This window comes from Doryrhamphus excisus, unplaced genomic scaffold (assembly GCF_030265055.1).
Source record: "Doryrhamphus excisus isolate RoL2022-K1 unplaced genomic scaffold, RoL_Dexc_1.0 HiC_scaffold_27, whole genome shotgun sequence".
Classification (NCBI taxonomy): domain Eukaryota; kingdom Metazoa; phylum Chordata; class Actinopteri; order Syngnathiformes; family Syngnathidae; genus Doryrhamphus; species Doryrhamphus excisus.
In genome coordinates, this window is record NW_026652245.1 from 2,307 (window position 1) to 14,128 (window position 11,822).

The 11,822-nt window shown below is 46.5% G+C and overlaps 7 non-coding genes across 7 annotated transcripts; 5 read left to right on the forward strand and 2 right to left on the reverse strand.

Moving 5' to 3' along the window:
- Nucleotides 1–2,164: 2,164 nt before the first annotated feature.
- Nucleotides 2,165–2,238, forward strand: trnat-agu (transfer RNA threonine (anticodon AGU)). Its single transcript has one exon. It is a non-coding gene; the product is annotated as a tRNA-Thr (tRNA).
- Nucleotides 2,239–3,793: 1,555 nt separating this feature from the next.
- trnan-guu (transfer RNA asparagine (anticodon GUU)) lies at nt 3,794–3,867 on the forward strand. Its single transcript has one exon. It is a non-coding gene; the product is annotated as a tRNA-Asn (tRNA).
- A 978-nt stretch (nt 3,868–4,845) lies between these two features.
- On the forward strand, nt 4,846–4,928 carry trnas-cga (transfer RNA serine (anticodon CGA)). The gene has a single exon. It is a non-coding gene; the product is annotated as a tRNA-Ser (tRNA).
- A 1,737-nt stretch (nt 4,929–6,665) lies between these two features.
- trnat-agu (transfer RNA threonine (anticodon AGU)) lies at nt 6,666–6,739 on the forward strand. Its single transcript has one exon. It is a non-coding gene; the product is annotated as a tRNA-Thr (tRNA).
- Nucleotides 6,740–8,010: 1,271 nt separating this feature from the next.
- Nucleotides 8,011–8,092, reverse strand: trnas-gcu (transfer RNA serine (anticodon GCU)). Its single transcript has one exon. It is a non-coding gene; the product is annotated as a tRNA-Ser (tRNA).
- Nucleotides 8,093–8,913: 821 nt separating this feature from the next.
- On the reverse strand, nt 8,914–8,986 carry trnav-gac (transfer RNA valine (anticodon GAC)). The gene has a single exon. It is a non-coding gene; the product is annotated as a tRNA-Val (tRNA).
- Nucleotides 8,987–11,748: 2,762 nt separating this feature from the next.
- On the forward strand, nt 11,749–11,822 carry trnat-ugu (transfer RNA threonine (anticodon UGU)). The gene has a single exon. It is a non-coding gene; the product is annotated as a tRNA-Thr (tRNA).

An 11,822-nucleotide genomic window follows, 5' to 3' on the forward strand; every position in this document is an offset into this window, starting at 1 on the left:
GCTATAAATAATATAATAATTAATAAATGTTTAAGTCTATATGATTATTGTAATGAATCCAATAGTAAAAATGGAAGGCATCACCATGGAACCATTTCAGGAACTTTTAACAACTGGGTTTTAAACATTGAACAAGCAGCAAAAAGTGCAGCAAACTATGTTAAAAATATTAGTTGTGTTGCATGTATGACCATGACCCCACTTCTCCAGATTGTACCAGCACTGATCAATGCTACTTGAGTCCCTGAAGTAATGACAAAAATGTCCACACTGTCACCATCATGTTCAGAATATTAGAATGTTTTTGTCGAGAATGTTTATATGATATAAACACTATATTCCCAGTAGTCAATGAGACAAAAAGGCCCCCACCATTCTCTACTAAAGTAGCCCGAGCAAATTTCACCAGTGTACAGCTAAAAGGAACCGCAAAAAAATGTAGGTCACGTTGAGTTCAAATATTGTAGACATGTAAAAAAAATCAAGATACCTACAACACAGAAGGAGGAAACACACCCCCATCAACTTAGTACTTTAGAGCAGACGTGTGGTAGTGGTGCGAGGACGAATACCTCGATGACATCGTTTATAACATGACCGGAACATGTGCGGTAGTGACATTACTGATTCCAGTATCTATTTACCCTATGAATGTTGACATGTTACTAAGTGCTATCATTGAAGCAGATAAACACCACATCCCAAACTACTTCCAAAGGAAGAGAGAAGTTCCAGCCCCCGACTGGATGATGCAAGACAATCCCACCGACATCAATGCCATCAGCGTGCCACGAGGGGTACCAGACGAATACAAACTTGTAAATCAGGTTGCATCAGGTTTGGAAAGTATTATCCCATGGATAACAGTTAACAAAAATGTGGATAGGATTAACTACCTCCACTATAACATACAAAAGCTTGGGAACTACACCGAGGCCGGACTCACAGCAATTGGAGAACAACTCCATGCCACGTCACTCATGGCCTTCCAGAATCGTATCGCCTTGGATGGACTGCTGGCACATCAGCAAGGAGTGTGCGCCATGCTTGGCGACCAATGTGGCATGTCCATCCCCAACAATACAGATTCCACAGGAATGCTGATGCGTGCGATTTCTGGTTTAAAGGCGCTAAACACCAAGATGAAGGAGCACTGGTGTTGACACTGAGATGTTCGGTGACTGGAGAAAACTTGGGGGACAATGGTCTCCTTATGTGATGTCCGTGCTTATTGCACTCGCTGTTGCCCTTCTTTTGTGTGCCTTATGTGGATGTTGTTGTATCCCTATCCTGAAGGTTACAATCACATGGACTGTGGATTTAGCCATGGCACCAATGACAACAAGGTAAATGAAATGTACCCCCTACTGGTGGCAGGTGGCAGCGATGACAGTGACGACTCAGATAGCCATCATGGACATGCCCCTGACTTGTTTCCTGACCAAGACAAGTACTTTGACTCAGACGACGAGAACACTTCCGTTCAGGTGTAAGCACAATTTCTGACATAGATGACCTAATAGGTGAAAACCGAGAGGAGAGCCTAGGAGGGACTGCAAACAGAAAATGTGTGATAAACAGGAGGGAAATGTTAGAATAAAATGTAAATACAATGATTATAGTGTTAAGTTAAGGGCAGTTTCAGCTTGTTGCTCCTCCCGTACAAGGCGATGGTGCTGAGGCTTCGCGGTAAGCCCAACCACCTCCGCAGGAAACAGCTGACCTTCCTCTCGAAGCCCTTGACGGTGGTCAGTGGCACATTGTAGACCAGCAGCGGCCAGAGTAGGCGTGGCAGGATGCCGTGTTGGTAGATCCAGGCTTTAAACTTGGTAAACTTGGTAATCCTGACTTATCCACTGCGGTCAGCCAGGTTCCCAACTCCTCTGATGTTGCTTGGAGTGCTCCGGTGTCCTTCGAGGTACAGTCATAGATCTTGCCCAGGCTCTTAACTGGCTTCTCCCCCACCGATGGAATCTGGATGCCTCTGACTGAGAAGCGAAACTGGTCTGTGATTTTCCCCTTCTTCACCACCAGAGACCTGGAGGAGTTTGAACCTGACAGGGACTCTCAATTCACACATGTGTTGGACTTTGGACTCCGTCCCTTGTATGACCATTTTTCCCCATTGACGAACTGTTTTTGTGTTGGTGCCAGATGCACTGCTGGCACTGTGGCTAAGCTGGTCAAAGTGCCTGTCTAGTAAACAGGTGATCCTGGGTTCAAATCCCAGCAGTGCTTGGGTGCTTGGTCAGTGAAACTTTGGCAGCTGATTTCTGAACCATGTACTTCTTTTTGTCACTTGCCCTTCAAGAACGAATTGACGTTGCATCCACAGCTGACATGATTGTTGTGGATCCCACTACGCCAGAAGGTGCTTGAATCCAAAGAGTATGACATTGTGATGTTTTGTCATTCAGCGCCACTTTGCAGAGGCTCATCCACTTGACAGTTGAATTTTTTTCTCTTACAGTGTGTCCCCACGTGGCATTGGTGGTTCAGTGGTAGAATTCTCAGACATTTGCTGCCAGCCAATCAGGATGCGACACAGACGTCAGACAAGCAAAGAGACTCGCCTGCCATGCGGGCATGATTACCATTACCATTACCATCTATCAGGGATGACAACTGAATTAAGAATCAATGCCAGAAACCTGCCACAGGATTTCAGATAATGTTTTGATGCAGACTGGTCATGATACCTCTGAAGTTCACCAAAGCAGACCTGACTTAAGGTGACTACACTTCCAAAGTTCCCAGTGATGACTGAACCTCTCGCTCCTTGTGTTCCCTGAGAAACTCATATCTTCAATTTAATTATTGAGAATTGTGTTACCCACAGTCCTGGAAGATCGCAAAGGTGCTAGGTCGAAAAGGTTTACTTAAACAAGTTATTCCTTGTGTGCTGTTGTAGTCTCTGTCACGCAATTGGTCAGCGAGTTTGGCTGTTAACTGAGAGGTTGGTGGTATGAGCCCACCCAGGGACTGTCAATTCACACGTGTTGGACTTCGGACTCCCTCCCTTGTATGAACATTTTTCCCCATTGGCGAACTGTTTTTGTGTTGGTGCCAGATGCACAGCTGGCGCTGTGGCTAAGCTGGTCAAAGTGCCTGTCTCGCACTGTATCTTCAATTTAATTATTGAGAATGGCGTTTACCCACAGTCCTGGAAGATCGCAAAGGTTTACTGAAACAAGTTATTCAGGGAAGGGGCCTGCCTACCTTCACCGCTTGAACAGGGACTTGATCCCTGGACCCTCAGATTAAAAGTCTGATGCTCTACCAACTGAGCTATCCAGGCCGTTGTTGAATGAGGACAACTCTCAAGGTAAAATCTTCTGGCATACTGTACTTGACCTTGCAGAGATGAGAGCTTCTTCTCTGGCTCTCAACAAAGGCGGTCTCATCTTTCCCCTCTCCTCCCTATCCCTTATCTTCCCTGCTTTGTTGTCCCCTGTCCATCCTGTCGATGGAGTTTGACTTGATTCTTTGTCACGCAGTCTGGAATTGGCAAACTGAGAAATTCTGCTTGAGTGACCAATGCAGTCTGTCTATTTTAATACATTTCGTCTCAACTCATGTTGAAAAAGGACAGAGCCATTTCCGTGAGAGCACAAGACCCCTGGATTGTACCCAAAAATACTTTGCGTTCATCAAAGAGTAAAGCTGGTGTCCTGGTTTGCAATGCCTCGATTGTTACACCAGAAGGTGCGAGTCACATCCAAAACAAAGGGCATGCTGGACGCATAGCATGCGTTAGTATGGCTTCAACTGAACAGAAGTTGGCAGTGTGTGAGTCTCTGTGGCGCAATCGGTCAGCGCGCTCGGCTGTTAACCGGGAGGCTGGTGGTTTGAGCCCACCCAGGGACGTTCTCTGGATGCATCAGTGTCACTGTTCATTCATGTTTGCGCTCCACTCTTGCACAGCACTTGTGTGGTTCCCAATTGGCAAACTGCGTGTCAATGACTTTTCAAAAGCACATTCCAGCTTCCATGGTCTAACACATTTGATCAGAAGTTAGGTTGATCAAGTCACAGATTTCAGTTTGTTTCTGCACAGGTCTGGTGAAACACAGAAGCTCTGCTTGAAAATATTATCTTTTGCAAAAGCGCCAACCAGGATTATAGATTAAGAGACGACGGAATGCTTTTATGTTAAAAGGAATCAAGTCAAACCCCATCAACTGGTAAGCAGGGGCCCTTAAGAGAAGACACTGTATACTGTTGTGATTTTTTGACAGACATGTCTAGTAAACAGGAGATCCTGGGTTCAAATCCCAGTAGTGCCTTCTCTGTGTTTCAGCAGCTCCTATGCTGTTATTTAAAAGAAATGTTGTTCTTGTTCTGTTGAATAAAGACCCATCATTTCTGATGTCATATGTAGTATACATGTCACATGTACTACAATGCTCCCTACAAAGACAATACCCTTGTGTATTTGGACATTTGCAGGTTTAAGAAAACAGACCACATTAGCCAAATATCTTCCGGACAAAAGAGTGGTCAGACAAGACAAAGTTTGAGCCAGTCACCTGAACATTAGACTTTTGATCTGAGTGTACGGGATTCAAGTCCCTGTTCAGGTGACCAGTGATAGGGTCTGAGGTCCGCTTGCAAACGCCTCCTTTTTGCCCACAAAATACAAGGGCAACAGGACAATCCCTTGGTACTTTATGGAAACAATGTGAGGTGCCTGGCTTTTAACTAGAAGTGGAAAGACTTGTGTAGCCCCTCACACAAACCATGTGTCTTCCTCCCATGCACATGTTGCCAGCTGATCCTTGACATCAGCAAAATTTTGGTTCTAGAACAATGGGGTCACCTGCCCCCATTGGTCTTTTCCAAGGAGTCACGGTGGCCGAGAGGTTAAGGCGTTGGACTCGAAATCCAATGGGGTTTCCCCGCACAGGTTCGGAATCCTGTCTGTGGCGCTTTGGCTGGGCATTTGTTTCCGCCATGCTGTTTACCTTGTGGTGGAGTACTGTTGGTTATGAGGGCCGGGGTGTTGTCCTTTCACGGTCCGCATTCTCTACACTGGAGGTCTAAATTTTGGGTAGAGGATAATGGGGTCCACTGTCCCCATTGATCTGCTTCTTGCAGTCTCGGTGGCCGAGAGGTTTGTTGCCACTCTGCTTTGACATGCTGTTTTCTTTACCTCTCCCCGGTCTTTGAGCGGCCTTGTCGAGGGTGTTTCACAGGTGGGTGGGTGGTCTGATGCTGGATATGGGGGCCAGTGGGTTGTCGCCCTTTTGTTGTTCCTGGAGCACATAAAGAAGAGTGGCCAGTACGGGGGGTAGAACCCATGACCTTGGCGTTATGAGCACCACACGCTGACCAACTGAGCTAACCGGGATAGCGGCAGAGAGCTGCTGGAATGACAAGGCGCTACTAAACGTGTATCGGGCGAGCCTCAGCGTCTGGGTCTCATCCCGAGCGGCCAGCTCATCTTGCACTTGTTGGCTGAGGCTCGCCCGATATGCGCTCCGCAGCGCCTTGTCATTCCAGCCGCTCTCTGTCGCTATCCATTCGACTCGACAACCGGCTGCGGGAGTGCAGCGCACAGCGGAGGGCGGAGCCTCTCCGACCCACACGTCGGCTCCAAATCCCACCTCCTGGGGCTCTTCCGGCACCACTCCTCCCTCCCTGCTCCAGCATCGGAGTGCCGTCTGATGACGTCGGGAGTGTCGTCCCCATGCAACTGGGAGCCAGTCGCCTTTCGTCAGCGGAGAGGAGTCACCGTCCACGCCTGTGGCTGTGCCTGTACTGTGGGAGTCCTACACACAATTTCCCGCTGTCCAGTTCGCCCAGCACGCCAACGCTCTTCCTCCACCAGGGATATTCCCCAGCTGCTGGCACTGCCCGCTCCAACCACACCGGCTGCGTCATCCGCTTTGGTGGGCCGACTTCAGATATCCTGGGCGGGGGAAGCTTCTCCTACCACAGCATTAATTGACTCTGGGGCGGACGAGAACTTCATTGATAGCGGACTGGTCAGTTCTCTCAACATTCCTACTGTTGAGCTTGTCCCCCACAAGAATGTCCGCTCGCTAGATGAACATCACCTGGCATGCATTACGCATCAACCACCACAAGGTCACAAATTTTTTTCTTATGCCCTCTCGCTCAGCTCTGTTAGTACTCGGCCTCCCCTGGCATCCCGTGCGTGTGTTGTGATGTTTTGTCATTCAGCGCCACTTTGCAGAGGCACATCCACTCGACAATTTAATTTGTTCTCCGACAGTGTTTCCCAATGTGGCATTGGTGGTTCAGTGGTAGCATTCTCGCTTGCCAAGCGGGAGGCCCGGATCCGATTCCCGGCCAATGCAGTATATCTCAGCTTATACCTTTCTTTAGAGCTCATGTTGAAAAAGTACAAAGGCTCTTTTCCTGCGAAAGGGCAGTATTCAGAATGACACCTGAAACGTAACAGACCGGACCACCCGAGAGTTAAGGTGGACAGCACTTAGTGAAACCTGACTGCAGTCATGCTGTTGTAGTCTCTGTCGTGCAATTGGTCAGCACGTTTGGCTGTTAACTGAGAGGTTGGTGGTTCGAGCCCTCCCAGGGACTCTCAATTCACACATGTGTTGGACTTTGGACTCCCTCCCTTGTATGAACATTTTTCCCCATTTGCGAACTGTTTTTGTGTTGGTGCCAGATGCACTGCTGGCACTGTGGCTAAGCTGGTCAAAGTGCCTGTCTAGTAAACAGGAGATCCTGGGTTCAAATCCCAGCAGTGCCTGGGTGCTTGGTCAGTGAAACTTTGGCAGCTGATTTGTGAACCATGTACTTCTTTTTGTCACGTGCCCTTCAAGAACGAATTGACGTTGCATCCACAGCTGACGTGATTGTTGTGGATCCCATTACGCCAGAAGGTGCTTGAATCCAAAGAGTATGACATTGTCATGTGTTGTCATTCAGCGCCACTTTGCAGAGGCTCATCCACTTGACAGTTGAATTTTTTTTCTCTTACAGTGTGTCCCCACGTGGCATTGGTGGTTCAGTGGTAGAATTCTCACTTGCCAAGCGGGGGCCGCGCGGGGCCGCGCGCGTGTTGTTGACATTTGCTGCCAGCCAATCAGGATGCGACACAGACGTCAGACAAGCAAAGAGACTCGCCTGCCACATGGGCATGATTACCATTACCATTACCATCTATCAGGGATGGCAACTGAATTAAGAATCAATGCCAGAAACCTGCCACAGGATTTCAGTTAATGTTTTGATGCAGACTGGTCATGATGCCTCTGATTCATTCAATTAATTAATTAATTAAAATTAATTAAACCACTACCTGTGAGAGGTAAGTTACACCATTGCACTAAACATTGATAGAATAGTTAGTAATGGAGTAGTAGTGAATAACTAACAATGCTTGTGGGGATTTTTTTGGTTTTGGACATCTTTCAGATAAATAAGCATGCAAACTGACCCGGGAACATCATGGCTGTTCCTGACAAATGTAACAGGAGGGTTAAGATGACTACACTTCCAAAGTTCTCAGCTATGACTGAACCTCTCGCTCCTTTGTTCCCTGAGAAACTAGGTTGGGTGTGGAATTGATCAAACATCAAGAAGACCACATCAATTTAAAAAAAATTAAAAAGTGATATCTTGGCAGAAAAAGGCCCGGTTAGCTCAGTCGGGAGAGCACGAGACTCTTAATCTCAGGGTCGTGGGTTCGAGCCCCACATTGGGTGGTTCAGCTCTTTTGGTGATACGTCTTAAAGATTTCTTTCCTGTGGAAAATTCTGCAACATGCGGAAAACATTTCATTCGAAGTACACAAAAATAAATCCCATTCTTGTAGGACCACAAATGGTAGAGCGCTCACTTCGCATGTGAGATTAAGTGGAATTGATGCCTGCATTCTCCAAATGGTATATTATGCCTTTTTCTTTCCAAAAAAGCATTCTCAATCTCCCACATCGTACCGGATGCTTGGATTAATTGCATTCTAATGATGTTTCCTAAAAACACAGGTGGTGTCAAAACTAGTGCATTAGTATAGTCCGATGAGGATGGGATTCGAACCCATGCGTGCAGAACACAATGGATTAGCAGTCCATCACCTTAACCTCTCGGTCACCTCATCTCCTTTGTGGACATGGTCTTGTTGACTCAAAATGACACATCTTAGTTAGTGTTTTGGTGTTGCAGAAATCGTGGCAGCCTTCCTGTGCAGCGGGGGGATTTAACTCAAAGGCTAGAGTTCTTGCTCTACATGCAAGAAATAGCGGGTTTGATATCCGTATTGTCGAAATGATATGTTATGGCTTTTTTGCCAACAAAAGCGTTCTTGATCTCCGACATCGTACCTTATACTTTGATTCATTGCATGCTAATAATGTTTACTAAAAATACAGGTGTGGTCAAAACTAGTGTATTTTTATAGCACCACACTTCAAGTGGACAGACAATCTTGTCTTTTCAGACAATACAATTACAAAAGCAACACACACCTGCCATGACCCTGAATCGGCCGGGGTTGATGTGGCCACAACACAGAGTAGGAACCACTATACAATTACGGCTGTGAGCTATGCTTTTCTGGGCAAGAACCATAAACTCAGACTTGGAGGTGCAGATTGCTCATTTCAGCTGGTTCTTATTTGTCTGCGAGCAAAGCTTGAATTTCATGTGGGTGTTGTCCTGGCGGGAGAAACATTTTAGCTTGTGTCGGCATGGCTACAGTGACAAAAGCCCATTTTCCTTTCCAGTAAATGTGCATCAGCTGAACACTTTGCAGACCTAATGCTGTGAACATTTGTTGTACGTCACCTCCCAACTGCACTTGTCTGGTCTTAATATGTAATTGTCTGGCTGTGTTGTCGTGATCGATGTTGATGAAATCAAGAGAACAAAGTCACACCTTTACACCTTTTATTTGCCAACTCACCATGTAAACAGCGATTGTGCTGAAAACTGGGATTGAACCAGGGACCTTTAGATAGTCAGTCCAACGCTCTCCCAACTAAGCAATTTCAGCTGCAAAGGTGTTTCTCTGCTTTTTCAGTCTGGGCTAAAAGTGGGGGAAGGGTGACGCTGTGTCTGTGCCACGTACTATGTTGCTGTGTACCTGGTCCAGTGTGTTCTCATCTTGGGTTGGAATGTCCCCATGCTGGTAACGGGTGGGGAATACAGTCCGTTGATGAGGATAAGCGGTACAGTGGAGTTCACTGGTTGAAGTTGCCAGGTACCATAAAAATGGCAATGGGCCACGAGCGTGTTCTGAATTCCCCTTTGGCCAAATTGGCTAAATGGCCGTACAAAAAGCACCATACTTGGAGCCTGTGGTCAATGTCAACATTCGGGCTAATTCAGTTAAATTGAGACGGTGATTATGTACCAAGTCAGTTATGTCAGTCAGGATTTGGTCAAGGTTGTTGTGTGGTTTTGGCATGGATAAGGCTATTTATCTAAATTTATGAGGAGTCCATGGTCTGTAAACATACTGAGGTACTCCCACAGCTGTTGCGGAACTTGCGGGAACTTGCAAATTTTCCCACTGAGGGGTGAATAAAGGCATATCTTATCTTCTACCATAGGGTAGGCTTCTCCTTCTACTTCAAAGGGTAGGTTTTGGCAAGAAGTAGGATTCTTAATCCTACTTCTTGCCATTAATGCTTTCCCGAGTTACAACATTTCCTTGGGAGCGAGTTTGATAACCTCGGGGTGTGGACATACTCGTTGATATGCCAACGAGACTGGGAGGATTCCAACTATGGTCTTTTGATTTTAGTGTGTCATTTAATTGAGTCGAGTCAATAGTTCCCCAAGAGAGGGTGGACATGGGTGTCTGTTCAGGGGCGGTTGAAGAGTGATCATAAATTGGAAATGTCGGGTACAAAGATGTGGCCTGAGTCGGAGTCTGTACAACTACAGATGACTGAAAGTCTCGCTCCTTCTGAAACAAGGTTGTCTGTGGAATTGATCAAACATGAAGATGGCCACATCGATAAAAAAGAAAAACAAAAAATTATATCTACAACAGAAAAAGGCCTGGTTAGCTCAGTGGGTAGAGCATGAGACTCTTACTCTCAGGGTCCTGGGTTTGAGACCCACATTGGGTGTGCATGTGAGGAAGACACTTGGTTTGTGTGCGGGGCTACACAAGCCTTTCCAGTTCCAGTTAAAAGATAGGCACCTCAGGCGGGCATTGGTGGTTCAGTGGTAGAATTCTCGCTTGCCAAGCGGCAGGCCCGGGTCTGATTCCCGGCCAATACAGTATATCTAAGCTTTTACCCAGAGCTCATGTTGAAAAAGGACAAAGGCTCTTTTCCTGCCAAAGGGCAGAATTCAGAATGACACCTGAAAAGTAACAGTCCGGACCACCTGAGAGTTAAGGTGGACAGCACTTGAGTATTTGCAACTTTCTGTCAAAAGTGGAAACTTACTGAAACCTTACTGCAGTGATGCGGATGTAGTCTCTATGCAGCAATTGGTCAGCGCGTTCGGCTGTTAACTGAGAGGTTGGTGGTTCGAGCCCACCCAGGGCCGTTCAATTGACACATGTGTCTGGCTTTGGGCTCCCTCCCTTTTATGAACATTTTCCCCATTGGTGAACTGTTTTTGTGTCGGTGCCAGATGCACAGCATTTCCTTTTTTACTGAAGGCACCATTTTCAAGTTTGCATGCTTCGCAGGCACTATGCTTTAGTTGGTCAAATTACATGCCTAGCAAAGAGGGGCTCATTGGTTCTAATTCCAGCAGTCCTCTACTGGTATTTCCATGACTCTGGTTTTCATACTTTTTATCAGAGGTCATGTTGAAGAACAAAGACTGTTTTCTGGAGAAACGCAAGACCCCAGAATGCAATAGGTCTGCTTTGTATACTTTTCAGCAGCAGTCATGTTGAAAAGCACCCCTGGTTTACTGCCCAGGAGGAGCAGCCTCGGCCACTTTAGAATGAAGGGTGACGCCACTTCAAGATGCAAGAAGCTGTCAGAATTGGGACTCAAACCCACACCTCATTAGAGACTGCAACCTGAATGCAGCACCAAACTTCAGGTTCAGGTTCAAACTCCTGTGACACTTTAATTACAGAAGAGACAGACAACAAAATTCAAAATTTCTCGCAGCGAGAAGAGTGAAAAAACAAACCCAGTGACATGCCGCTCCACTCTGAGGATGCCATTCATGCTCCTCTCTTTTTATTTTCTTTAGGAGGTCCCTAATACATGGTCGTGCAACACTAAGGGGAGGGGGAAGCAAGCAGTTGCACAAGCTGTACTTGTTGTCTATGTGTGTGTGTGTATGTGAGAGCAATTACTTTTTGTGCATGTGTTCTTATCTTGGCGCATTTTGCATGATGAACAGGAACATCTTCAAGGCCACTGCTGGCATTCCCAGGCACCTGCAAGATTAGTGGTGCTGGGAGTTGCTGGTCAGCGTCATGGAATGTTCCTGCTTTAAAACACTCAAGACTTTTGTCTATTGTCTAAGCAAACGGATATAAGGGTGATAACTTAACACTATAATAATTGAATTTACATTTTATTCTAACAGTTAGTCCAGATTAACAGCCTAGTTATTTGTGTCAGTCCCAGGGACCGTTTCTAGACCCTTGTGTGACACTTGTGGAGAGCCCTTGCATTCTTCCCAATTGGTAAACCCTTTGTATCGGTGCCAAATATACGGGATTCTCCCCCTGCTGACCGAATGACACACGACAAATGGCATCATCTCAGCGTTGGAGCAGTTTATGTCTAGAAGAGTAAAGGCAGCATTGCCAGGGTGACTTACTCGGCTGGCGCTGTGGCTTAGCTGGTCAAAGTGCCTGTCTTGTAAACAGGAAATCCTGGGTTCAAATCCCAGCAGTGCCT